Here is a 13,864-nt window from a genome sequence, read left to right on the forward strand (position 1 = left end):
TTGAATTCACGTTTCGATTTCGGGTTTGCGCTTTGCAATCGCGTTCCCGTTTCGGGTTCGCATTACAAATTATGAGATTTGAAAACCTCGAACCAAACATAAGATAGGATTTCAAATCCCAGGATTTTAAATCCTGTGGGATTTCAAATCCTGGGAATTGAAATCCTTGAACCAAACGTCCCTAAAGATATCTTTAGAAAGTCTCTTAAGATCATGGTTATCATGTTTTTTTTTTTTTTTTTTTTTTTTTTTTTTTTTGAAAGAGTAACGTAATCCTATATTGCACTAACCCTTAACAATATCATACAAATCGAATCAAACAAGCATAATTCAAAAGTTATGAAAATTTCTCATGTACTCGAGTACAATTACGATTTGAAATTTTCTTTTGTACATACTTTTTTTTAACAGATTAGCGTAAAAGTGCATGATATGGCCTAGTGGTATCGAGGTTGTTCGTGTTGAGTCTCGTGATAGACTATTTGTAATCGGGTGTATGTTTCCCTATGAGAATACACCCGCAAAAACAAAAAACAAAAAACAAAAAAGGTTTCGAAGGTGAATCTTACATTTTACACGTTCAACAGAAAAGTCGATCTGTAAAACTGTAAGTACATATACAAGAAAACCAAGGTTGAAAAAGTCGCTATTCGGGGATTAATCGGTCGAGACTTTGAAAGGATTAATCGGTAATTCGGAGATTAATCGGTGATTAATCGAATTGTATTGTATACATTTAAATATTAAATTTTAGAAATTATATGTGTAAATATAGAAGAAAATCATAAATATAAAAATAAACTTTAACACAATTGTCTAAAATTGTTAATTTTGCTTTAAAACTATGCATTTCTAGTTTAAGTTCATGTTAAAATGTTAACCATTTTTGACTTTGACCGACTTTGATTACCAAAATCGATTTTGACCCATCAATTGACGTTGACCGTTTAATTAAATGGATTTTTAGAAATCGGAACGGGTTGCTCTTAAAAATGATTAATCGGAGATTAATCGGCGAGTAATCGGGTTTTTTACAACACCGAAGAAAACTATTAAATAAGATACAGTTCCACAAAAATCACATTATCTACCTCCCCAATTGTCTATTTACTCTCTACTGGGCTAATGGATTGCACCATTGTCATTCTTCAACGATACAAATCCGGTTTTCTTTCTCATATAGATATTCATGAGTTTGTAACGCGATTTCATGAATATAAATACGTAAATAATGAAAAAATTAAAAACATTTTACCACAAATTTATGAAAACCAGCTTCTACAGGACCAGAGCCCTTTAGTTTCAACACAAGCTCTTCACGTTGAGCTTCTACTTCAGCGTATTTAATACCGCCTCGAGCTTTTGTTCTTTGTTGTTTGCTTCATCTTTAAATTCTAACTGTACCGGAGTAGTATGTGACTCCCGACGTTGTTCCTCATGCAAGAAGCTGACATTTGATGATAAAAGCAGTAGTAGGTTTACAAAGATCATTAAGAAAACAAGAAACAAACTTCGTAATCAAATGAATTTTATCATACGAACCTGTTGAGCTGCAGTTTATACATTTCGTTGGACTCCAAAGCCTCGGAAAGTGCAATCTCTTGTGATTCGATTCTCGAGGTTTTATTGGCGGTACTAACTTCAACATCCTATTAGGATTGAAAAAGTAATGTTCCGAGGTAAACCAACTAGAACAGGTTAGATGTTTGATCAGATGATAGGTACTCAATTTAGACCATCTAATAGCATATGGTCAAAGCACGAAAGAGGTCCCGAATATGAACCAGCCATTTGACTTATTGATTGGTGACGGGAATTTTGGTGAGTCAAAAAGTCAAGAGTTTTTTTTATGGGCAGGCATCAAGCATTTCACCAGGTGAATTAAATGGCAGATTAGAACGGTGTCGCGTATGCCTGAAACCAAAAGTCAACCAGTTGACTAAAGAGACAAGCTTTCGAGATGGTGGAGTTTTTACAAACACATATCAAGTACAGAATCGTAAAAGAAATTGGAAAGATGAAAATGAGCCAAGTGGAGTAGGAGGTTTGACTTGTTCATCTAGCAGTCCCTTACCAGTTGACTTTTTCAATCCATTACGTTTGACTAATCAGGATCCAATATCCAGAGAAGCCTCAGATAAAATCCTACGAATCGAGTCGTGTATTTCGTCTTTTCAAGAAGCAGCCAAACGGGTTAACTTTTTCGACAAGTATTCTGAAAATCAACTTTTTCGACAGTAATTAATAACAAGAAATATTAAACAATCTTACATTTTTCACCATATATAACTTACATCTGAGACAACAATGATATAGAGCACACTACGCTCTCAAACGGGTTAACTTTTTCGACAATTATTCTGAAAATCAACATTAAAATGGCTTCTTTATTACCATCATGGTTTTGTAACAAATGGCCAACACCAGGTATCTAATTCTAAAGATATAAAAATTTTAACCTAACTTTGACCAACTCTGACGTTGACCGACTCAGCCTGAATTTGACCGATGTTGACACTCGCATTGACCGACCTTTTTAGGCGTTTTTGAGCAAAACCACGGGCTAGTCCTCAAGCCGACATGTCAGCCGACTCAACCGATTTTTACAACAATACTAAAAAGATAGTGTTTGAACCAATTGACCCGTACTTATAGAATCTAAATTTTCTAACTTTATCGATTTAACTGTCCTGATACAAATAAAAGATATCTTACTTATCCTGATACAAATAAAAGATATCTTGCATTTCAAGATTGATACTTCTATAAAAACAATGGTAGTTTTCTTAAGATTTTCATCAACGTGTCAAGTAATGTGTTTAGTTTTTTTACCTTCCTCGTTAGTATTGGTGGTGGTTGATCCTTCGGCTCGATGCTTGGCAATGAGGTTCCAATCAAAAGGTGAGATCTTAGGCTTTCCGGCTATAGCACTAGAGCAAGGAAACCATTTATATGTGTTCCACCAATAGACTAACCAAGGCATGTAATGTGAGACACCATTTTCGTCATCTTCCACCACCAACACCCCATCATCATCATGGCGGCGGTGAAAAGAAAAACACAAATAGGTCGATATGAAGTCAACATGTAAACAAGCTAAAAAGGCCATTGGTCAAATGAAGAAGAAAGTTGAGGCTTACGGAGAACAAGGTTGAGAAAAAGGCGTTGGTTCTCAAAGTAGGCTATATTAGCTTTTTTAAAGGCAAATTCACACATCATACACGAATTTTCTACGAGTATATTTTTGAACAGTCCCGGTTCTCTAAACTTGCATCTCTGGTAAGTACCAAAGGAAAAATCATAGTAACCCAATTACCAAACAAAGTAAATAATTGCATTTAAACAAAAAATCATGTACCACAAAAATCAGGGATGTACACAACACAAAAAAAATAGTACCAAAAAACTTCAAAAATCTCAATACAAAAAACTTTGCAATCTACTGTGTGTACACAACACAAATAAGACCTAACCACCCCATGTAGCTCGTGTTAAAATCATCTCGTTACAAATACTTTGCAAGAGACCGACATCCACGGCAATCTATTTCAAAAACAAAGAACAATTAGAATTAGTTTTAGATACCAAAAATATGTGTGTAGCTAAATACGGGAATTTTAAATATTACCCCACGAGCTTGTTATTGTATCCCGTCATTAATTTCAATTAACGTAAGTATAAGAACATCATTGATATTTTCCTTATTGACTTGTCTTTTTGACTCTGAAAAAGATGCCTCTACTGAAATGCCAATGGCTTCTATTGAAAAGACAAATCAAGAGTAAAAAAGACCTGTAAAAAACAAGTCAATAAAGACAAGTCAAGAGTTAGAAAGGGAAAATATCAATGATGTTATCATTCCTATGTTGATGTTGATTGAAGTCGATGACAGAATTCAATACCAAACACGTGGGTTAATATTTAAAATTCCCTATTTAGTTAAACACTTATTTTTGGTATCTAAAACTAATTCCAATTGTTCCTTGTTTTTGAAATAGATTGTCGCGGATGCTGATCTTTTGCATATATAATGAGATGCTTAATTTTTACACGAGCTACAATGAGTAGTTAGGTCTACTTTGTGTTATTTACAAAGTCGATGGCAAAGTTTTTGTATCGAGTTTTTAGAATTGTTAGGTAATACTTTGCTTGTGGTGTGTACATCTCTCTTATTTTTGTCGTACTTGATTTTTTGTTTTAATTGCAATTACTTTGTTTGGTAATTGGGCTACTGATTTGCCTTTGGTACTTACCAAAGATATAAGTTTAGAAAACCGGCCCGGTTCAAAAATATACTCGTGAAATAGGTTGTGTGAATTCGCCTTTAAAATGTTAATCAAGAAATGAAACAGTAATTATCTCCCTTCTTGTTTTTATCGCCTACTTTGAGAACCAACGCCTTTTTCTCACCCTTGTTCACCGTCACCTTCTTCGTTTGATCAATGGCCTTTTTAGCTTCTTTCCATATTGACTTCGTATCGACCTTTTTGTGTTTTTTTTTCACCGCCGCCATGATGGTGATGATGATGGGGTGGTGGTGGAAGATGACAGAGAATTTGTATACAAGTTACAGCCATCACAAGATCAATGTGCAATTGGTGTGGCTCACATTACATGCCTTGGTTAGTCTATTGTTTGAACACACAGAAACGGTTTGGTTTCCTTGCTCTAGTTTATAGCCCGAAAGCCTAATTTCTCACCTTCTAATTGTAGAACAAAAGCTTTGTTAATAACCATCATATCATCTTGAACACCATGCTCCATTAGCTTTTTTCCCTTGTCGAGTTCTTTTTCAACTCCTAATAAGGAAATTAATATTAGGTTAGCAATATATATCAAATAGTAACAAACACATGAGGAGTAGATGCAAAAGAGAAAGCAAAATATGGGTTCAAAGTATACATGGCAATTGAGACCCGTACTCTCAAATTTGGGTCAATTGGGTCAAGCTTTATAAAATTCGTTGTGATATCATTTATTATATGTATATTAATTAATATTTGCTATAAATATAATAAATATAAATATTGACAATGACAATAAATAATGACAACTAAATTAATTTTTATGACCCGTTTTGACCCGTTACCCAACCTGGCTTATTTTGACCCATATAGAAAACTGGCCCGTTTGGCCCATGACCCATTTCAACCCAAGGGCGTACCATCTGTTCAGGCTCTTGTAGAACAAGTGCTTTGTTACTAACCATCCTATCATCATCAATTAAATCATACTCCATTTCAGGCTCTTGTAGAACAAGTGCTTTGTTACTAACCATCCTATCATCATCAGTTAAATCATACTCCATTAAAAACAACTGCTCCATTGCAAACGTTCCCTGGTCGAGCCTAATACATCATATATTAAATATTCATTATTAGGTTAACAGATACGGAGTATATCATATATCAAATATTAACAAACGGATGCATATATAACTACCACCATCTGATGTTGTTTTATATATTCTCTTAGCTCATTTGAATTCTTTGCAAAACAGATCTCTGATCATCGTCTGGGTATCTGAGCAAACAATAAAAGGAATAAACATAAATAGAAAGAAAGAAAAAAAAAACACAAAATACAAAGAATAAATTAATTCCGTACAATCTTAATTTCACATTAAGGGAGGTCTTCCTGAAATTTAAGTCAATTAGAGCAAACACAAAAATTAATACTCCGTAATAACAAAAAATTAAAAAAAAAAAAAAATACAAAAAAATACTTGTAGTTGGGTACATATTGCGCGAGGACTTTTAGAATAAGCTAAATAACAACGAATCTTTTCTACTCGATCTTTTTGACCACATGAGTACCTGAAAGAAATTCTTCGTTAGAAAATTCCAAACATTATATATAAAGAAAGTAACTTAAAGAAACCCTAACCTAAATTCTAAATTCTAAAAAACCCTAATTTCTTTATTTCAAATTGACATTTAACATACACAAAATTCTAAATTCTAAACAAAGTAAAAAGGAAAGACAAATTCTTTGCAAGAAAATTCCGAATATATAGAAAGATTCAATTTTCTGAACAGAGAAAAGAAACCCTAACGTAAATTCTAAAGAAACCCTGATTTCTTTATTTCGAATTAAACATTTAACATACACAAAAGTCTAAATTCTATACAAAGTAGGTAAACAGGAAAGATAATTACGGATTACGAGCAGTGTATAAAGCCGCAACCTCATCCGGTGTCCACATTTTGAGAAAAATTTTATTCTAGAAATGTAAAGCTTTGTAATACAGAGAAGAATAATTGAGTTGAAGCGATAGTAGTTTGTATTTAAACAATCTTACGCCGCCCTCTTAGTTCGTTGTCATTTTATAAAGGTTCTAGCAAAGAGCAAAGAAAAAAAATAAAGAAATTAAGATAAGTATGAAAGAAGAAGAGTGTGTTTTATGTGTTTGGATATAGATATAGATAGTAGGTAGTAGATAGATCCAGTTTATAACAAAACCTAATACATGAATCGATGTTGACTATTTATGGTGGGTCAGAACCATGGTTGCAAAAATCGTAAAAATCGGCCGAGAACTCGCCGATAACTCGTTTTCAGGAGGCTGCCGAGTTCTCGTTTCAAAAAATCGGTCAACTTCTGATTTTATCGGTCAACGACCGATAAATTGAGTTTCTCGGTCAACGTCCGATAAATTGAATATCTCGATCAAATCTCAGTCGAATCTCAGTCAGCATTTATATTTGTTTGTAGCTATATATTATATTATGTATCATAAAATTTATCTCAAAAGTCTAACAATTATACATATATATATTCGAAAATATATATTTATATAAGAAAGTCAACGTTAGTCTAACAACCGAGTTCTCCCCGAGTTCTCCGAGAACTCCCAAAAATTGTCCCGCCGAGAACTCCCCGAGTTCCGAGTTCTTCAACCTTGGTCAGAACCCAATAATTAAATAAACATAGAAAATAGTTTAGTCCCTTTCCGTGGGCTTAGCAGTCCCCAAATAACTAAGTAGACCTAGAAAACAGTATATGCTCATTAAGACTTTAAACGAGCCAAGCTATGTTGAGTTACTTGAGTTTAACTCATTAAAAACTCGATTCAAGTCGAGTTTAACTCATTAAAAACTCGATTCAAGTCGAGTTTAAATGAGCTCAAGCCCGAGTTCGAGCTAAAGTTAGGGATCGTTTAATAAACGAGCTTGAACTCAAGCTTTGTATGTCAAGCTCGTTTTAAGCTCGCGAACCTAAACGAACTATATATATATATATATATATATATATATATATATATATATATATATATATATATATATATATATATATATATATATAGTGTTTTAATCAAGACTCGAGAGGGAAGCACTTTTTGGGGGGAAATATTTTTTTTTGTTTTTTTTTTTTTGAAGTTTTTTTATTCAAGCATTAAGATCACATGAAAATATGAATATTTAAAAAAGACACTTTGTGATAAATGTTATTATTTTAGCGGAAAAACGCTAAAAGAAATAAATGATAACATTCAATGCAATGAATGTTTTGTTTTTGAGTTTTTCTTAAGGGGTTAAAATTAGGATTTAGTAATTAGGGTTTAGAAATTAGGGGGTTAAAAATTAGGGTTTAGCTATTAGGGTTTAGAAATTAGGGTTTAGGGTTTAGAAATTAGGGTTTAGATTGAATTTTTAACACGAACGGTTTAGAGTTTAGGGTTTAGAGTTTTAGGTTTAGGGACTAAACCCAAAACTCTAAACCCTAAACCCTAAACTCTAAATCGGGCAAAATAAAAAAAAAACACTTCACACAAGATGAAAACAAAACGATGCAAATAAACTTAAATTAAAACATTACTCATGATGAATGTTATCACTTATTTCTTCGATCATTTTTCTATCTAAATAATAACATTCGTCACAAGAGTGTCTTTTTTTAAATGTTCATATTTTCACCTAAACTTGATGTCTGAAAAAAAAATTCGAAAAAAACAAAAAAAAATTACTTTCCCCCATTTTTCCCCAAAAAAGTGCTTCCTCTTGATGATGACTATATATATATATATATATATATATATATATATATATATATATATATATATATATATATATATATATATATATATATATATATATATATATAGTGTTTTAATCAAGAGGGAAGCACGTTTTTCGGGGGACGTAATTTTTTTCATTTCTTTTAGAATTTATTTTTTCCAACATTAACATCACATGAAAATAATAACATTTATTATAAAGTGTTTTTTTTAAATATTCATATTTTCATGTAATCTTAATGTTGGAAAAAAACTTAAAAAAAAAAAAGAAACGAAATTACTTCCACCCACTTTTCCCAAAAAAGTTTTTCTTTCTTGATGTTAACCATATATATATATATATATATATATATATATATATATATATATATATATATATATATATATATATATATATATATATATATATATATAGGGGCAGGATCAATGGGGAAGTAACCAATCGGGGAGAAGCCGGGGGAAGCAATTTTTTTTTTTTCATTTTTTGAAAAAACTTTGTTCACGAACATTATAGATTGGATGAAAATAAGAACATTTAGAAAAGACACTTCATGATGAATGTTATTATTTTGGCGAGAAAACGATCGACAAAAATAATATTCAAGATAATATTGTTCGTGAAGAATGTTAACGTTTTTTTTTTTCATGTTTTGTGAAGTAAAATTTAGCCCAATTTATAGTTTAGGGTTTAGGGTTTAGGGTTTAGGGTTTGGTATTTTGGGTTAATAAACCCAAAACACCAAACCCTAAACCCTAAACCATAAACCCTAAACCATAAACCCTAAACCCTAAACTTTAAACTGTTCGTGTTAAAAACTCAATCTAAATCTGTAACGACCCGACTTTTTTGACTTGCTTTTGTGCTTTGTGCTTTCACAAAACTGCGTATATTTGCGTACTGAGCTAGTTTATGCTCTGGGATCTTATTTAATGATTAATTACTTTCATTAATCACGTGCTATTAAGTGTGTAATCACTTAACTTGATCCCCGAATGCTTTTACGACCGTTGGTGTCACTTGACGTTTGAAACGAGCTATGTACTTGGTACACGTTTAACTTTGATCATGATCGGAATATTATGACTACGTAATACTAATTGTTATTTTATAATAACAATTACTTGGGTTTTTGGATGCTTGATTACGCTTAATAATTTACTCGAGCATATTAGTTGGTCTTGTTGGACTTTCTACCTTGTTGGACCTTAGCCCACCCTACACTAGCTAGTGGACTATTTAATTAGCCCAATTATAATAAGTTAGTGACCCATAATAATAAAAGATAAATGCCCATTTATTAGAGGGAATATACTAGCATTTTTATTAAGCATTATCCTTAATGTTGCATGGGATCCTAACATAAGCACCAACTTTAGACAACCATTAACCAAAAAGCAAAAGTTGGTCCCCTTGTCCCCTCCCAAAGGCTACGGTTTTGGAGCCTCCCCACCTCTAATGACCCGTCCTAATCCATCCAGACGAAGTCCATATCGCTTATAAACGATTCACAACAGTTGATTACATCGCGAGGTACTTGACCTCTATATGATACATTTTACAAACATTGCATTCGTTTTTGAAAAGACAATCTTTCATTTCATTGAAAGTTGACGGCATGCATACCATTTTATAATATATCTAACTATAATTGACTTAATAATAATCTTGATGAACTCAACGACTCGAATGCAACGTCTTTTGAAATATGTCATGAAAGACTCCACATAATATCTCTAAGATGAGCAAAGGCACAGCGAAAGATTTCTTTCATACCTGAGAATAAACATGCTTTAAAGTGTCAACCAAAAGGTTGGTGAGTTCATTAGTTTATCATCAATATTCCTTTCCATTATTTTAATAGACCACAAGATTTTCATTTCTCATAAATATACGTCTCATGCATAGAGACAAAATATCATTCATATGGATTGAACACCTGGTAACCGACATTAACAAGATGCATATACGAATATCCCCTATCATTCCGGGAAATCCTTCGGACATGATAAAACAACATCGAAGTACTAAAGCATCCAGTACTTTGGATGGGGTTCGTTAGGCCCAATAGATCTATCTTTAGAATTCGCGTCAATTAGTAGATCGGTTTACTAATTCTTAGGTTACCAAGAAAAAGGGGCATATTCGGCTTCGATCATTCATCGATATAATGTAGTTTCAATTACTTATGTCTATTTCCTAAAACATTTATAAAAATTGCGCATGTATTCTCAGCCCAAACATATAAAGGGTAAAAAGACAAATGAAACTCACCTAATGTATTTTGTAGTAAAAATACATATGACTATATTGAACAATGCAGGGTTGGCCTCGGATTCACGAACCTATATCATTCGTATATATATTAAAATATATACTTTTAATCGAACAATTTCACAACTTATATCCCTATATATTATATATTTAGTTTGTATATATATATATATATATATATATATATATATATATATATATATATATATATATATATATATATATATATATATATATATATATATATGAAAATGATTATTATTTATATTGTTATATTAATAGGTCTATATCTGAAAAATACCTAATTTGTTGTATATAAGTTTTTGTATAAGTAAAATTAATATGCTTTATATATAGTTATATGGCTTATTAATATAATTGTAATATATGTGATAAGTATGTTTTATATTCAAAATTTTTATTTGTTTAAAAAAAAAATGATGGTTTTGATATTAATATTTTACTAAGAATAATAATAATACTAATAATAACTTTATTAAAAATGGTAATTTTAATATTAATAATGATATTGTTAATAATGATGCTTCTATCTAATTATAAGATTAGTAATACTAATAGTTACGAAAGTGATACTAATATTAATATTAATCATAATCACATTAATAGTAACGCTAAAATGACAAGATTTATACTAATCTTACTTATAACAATATTAATGATAATTAATGTTTCTAATACTTATAAAGATACTTATAATGTTTGTAATAATATTATTAAAACCTTTATATTCCTAATCATGAAAATTATAATCTTTGTGTCAAATTTCTAAACTAATGACTAAAGCTCCCATAACATTAATTCGTAATCCTAATCATAGCAATAATATTAATAATACTTGTTTTACTAATAATTTGCTATAGTTGATAATATTGATAACAATTAATAATACCATAATACTAATAAGTAATAATAATAATAATAATAATAATAATAATAATAATAATAATAATAATAATAATAATAATAATAATAATAATAATAATAATAATCATGATGAAAATAATAATATTAGTTACTTTTAAAGATAATAACATTCTTTATATTAGTTAATAGTAATAACATTACATTCCTAATACTAATAGCATAATTAATAATAATAATAATGAAGATATTAATAATAATAATAAAAGTGTTCTACCTTTGAAGCCCTTCAAAAAAATAATAACTGCCCAGTACGGGACTCGAACCCGTGACCTCCTGAATAACCGCTAACACATCAAACCAGTTAGGCTACTGCCCATTTTCTGAAATTATACAGAATTCATTTATAATTAACCTATCTTTCTGTGTATCCTTTCTTCTTCATCTTCTTAAAAACGAATTCGACTAAAATCAACCCAAATCATTATACTTTTGCTAATATTTATAAAAAAGACCTTAAGACTAAATATCCAACACAGAAAATAATTAATTGTGATTAGTTGAATTGAAAAAAAAAATAACACAAGAGTGCAGCTGTACTGCTGCTGCACGTCGCAGCTAGAACAAAAAAAAAAATTGTTTTCGATTTCTATTGAGTTTTAAGAAATTGTTATAACATGAATTTGTTTGCAATTTGTTTATAAAAACTAACGGAATCGTCAATTGGACTTAAATCAACAAAACGAGTTCAAATTTCCTCAAGAACCATTCTGTTGACTTTTTGAAAATTTATCTTTGAATCCAAAATGCGTCTTTGTTACATCGAATTGGAATATGAAATTTTACACACACAATCATGACCAGAAGGAGAAAAGATCTACAATTTTACTTTTCCTCAATTTGCTCCGAATCAATTCGGTTGTTAAATGGATTCGAGTTTATGAAATAAAAAAATATATATATATTGATAAGAAAACCTGTTGGATTTCAGTTAAAAAAATAAAGGATTTCTAGTGTACTGCATCAACAATTATCGATCGAGGGTTTTGTTTGTAGTGAAAGGATGGTTCGACAGCTCTTCACGAGCAAGAAGAAAAAAAGAGCAGAAAAGAAAAAAAAAGATAATGACCTGGTAAATAAGTTACGCGTACATATATATCTATATTTTATATTTATTTAATATTGATAATTAATAAATACAATTATATTAATAAGATTACTTTTAATATTAATAATTAATATTAATAATTAATATTAATTATTACATTAATGATATATATAACAAGTTGTATTATAATATTAACAATATTTATGATAATTTTAATAATTTTAGTAATAATGATAATGCTATTATATTAATAATTATATTAGAAATAACATCAGCAATAATAATAATTAATAATAATAATAATAATATTAGTAATAATGATAATAATAATTATTATTGATAATAATTATTAATGATATCAATATTAATATTAATATCAATATAACAATATAAGATTAATACATATTTATTTATTTATTTATTTTTTATAAGGTGAAATATTATAAAACACTATATATAATATTTATAGATTATTTATATTACAATATTCATATGAATAACTTATGTATACAATTTATATATATATTACCTATAATACTCTACCATTGTTAAAAATATAAAACGAGTATTTCTAAATACTGTGTTCAAAGTTTCTTATGTTTTCTTTTTCTATATATAAATAGTTTTAAGTAGCTGGTTTAACTACTAAAATAGATACATTATATATTTTTAAACAAATAGATTTAATATAATTTTATATATTTACTAGTAATATTTATATACATATATTTTTATAATAATAGTTTTCGTTACACCGCATGTTATTTTACATATTTGTTCTCAACCATTAATTCATATATTATTTCAAATAAGATCTCAATTATTATTTATATCTATATTTAAATATAACTGTATTTATTTACAATTAATTGTTCGTGAATCGTTGAAAATAGTCGAAGGGTAATTTAATATATGAACATCGTTTCAAAATTTTCTAGACTCAACATTACATACTTTGCTTATCGTGTCGAGATCATATGAAATTAAGTTTAAATTTGGTCGGAGATTTCTGGGTCGTCACAGTACCTACCGTTAAAGAAATTCCGTCCCGAAATTTGAGTGAGGTGGTCATGGCTAACAATAAAAATGTTTTCATGACAAATATGAGTTGATGAATGGAGTTTTATCATTATTGACTAATATAGATAAAACGATTCGATTAGGTGAAGCGTACGAATGAAGCTGTCACAACAGCTTTAGATAGAAATTTAACTTTTGACGTAGTCACGGTGGAATTTAGAAAATAAGGTGCGTCTTAGCTTTTGACGTTGTCTTGGTTGAATTCCGGAATTCAAGGGATTTAAGAAAATCTTCTAAATCATAAAAGATTTGATTCTTCGGCGAGTAAGGAAATTAAGATTTCTCTAATTAAATACTGTAATCTGCTTCGATTACTCTGTCTGATAATTCAATTATAAATTTAACTCTTCCGTTCTATTATTCTCACCATTCCTATACTTTCCTTCTTATTTCATACATCCATAAGATTGTGAAAATGCTTAATCCAGTTCTAATCCTTGATATTTTCCTAATTATCATTCCTGTCATCCTTCTTTTCAATCTTCCACCAGAAGAATCTGTTTAC

At 29.8% G+C, this 13,864-nt stretch overlaps 2 long non-coding RNA genes across 3 annotated transcripts; both read right to left on the reverse strand.

Annotated features, from left to right (window-relative positions):
• Positions 1 to 1,067: 1,067 nt before the first annotated feature.
• Positions 1,068 to 3,695, reverse strand: LOC139893669 (uncharacterized). The gene is made up of 2 exons (XR_011774654.1): positions 1,543 to 3,695; positions 1,068 to 1,447 (listed from the first exon to the last, which is right to left on the reverse strand). It is a non-coding gene; the product is annotated as an uncharacterized lncRNA (long non-coding RNA).
• A 759-nt stretch (positions 3,696 to 4,454) lies between these two features.
• LOC139893670 (uncharacterized) lies at positions 4,455 to 5,561 on the reverse strand. 2 transcript variants are annotated; one of them, XR_011774655.1, is made up of 3 exons: positions 5,443 to 5,561; positions 5,165 to 5,348; positions 4,455 to 4,799 (listed from the first exon to the last, which is right to left on the reverse strand). It is a non-coding gene; the product is annotated as an uncharacterized lncRNA (long non-coding RNA). The 2 variants fall into 2 exon arrangements; XR_011774656.1 differs by having other exon boundaries at positions 5,446 to 5,525.
• Between the last annotated feature and the right edge of the window lie 8,303 nt (positions 5,562 to 13,864).

Source organism: Rutidosis leptorrhynchoides, chromosome 2 (genome assembly GCF_046630445.1).
Source record: "Rutidosis leptorrhynchoides isolate AG116_Rl617_1_P2 chromosome 2, CSIRO_AGI_Rlap_v1, whole genome shotgun sequence".
Classification (NCBI taxonomy): domain Eukaryota; kingdom Viridiplantae; phylum Streptophyta; class Magnoliopsida; order Asterales; family Asteraceae; genus Rutidosis; species Rutidosis leptorrhynchoides.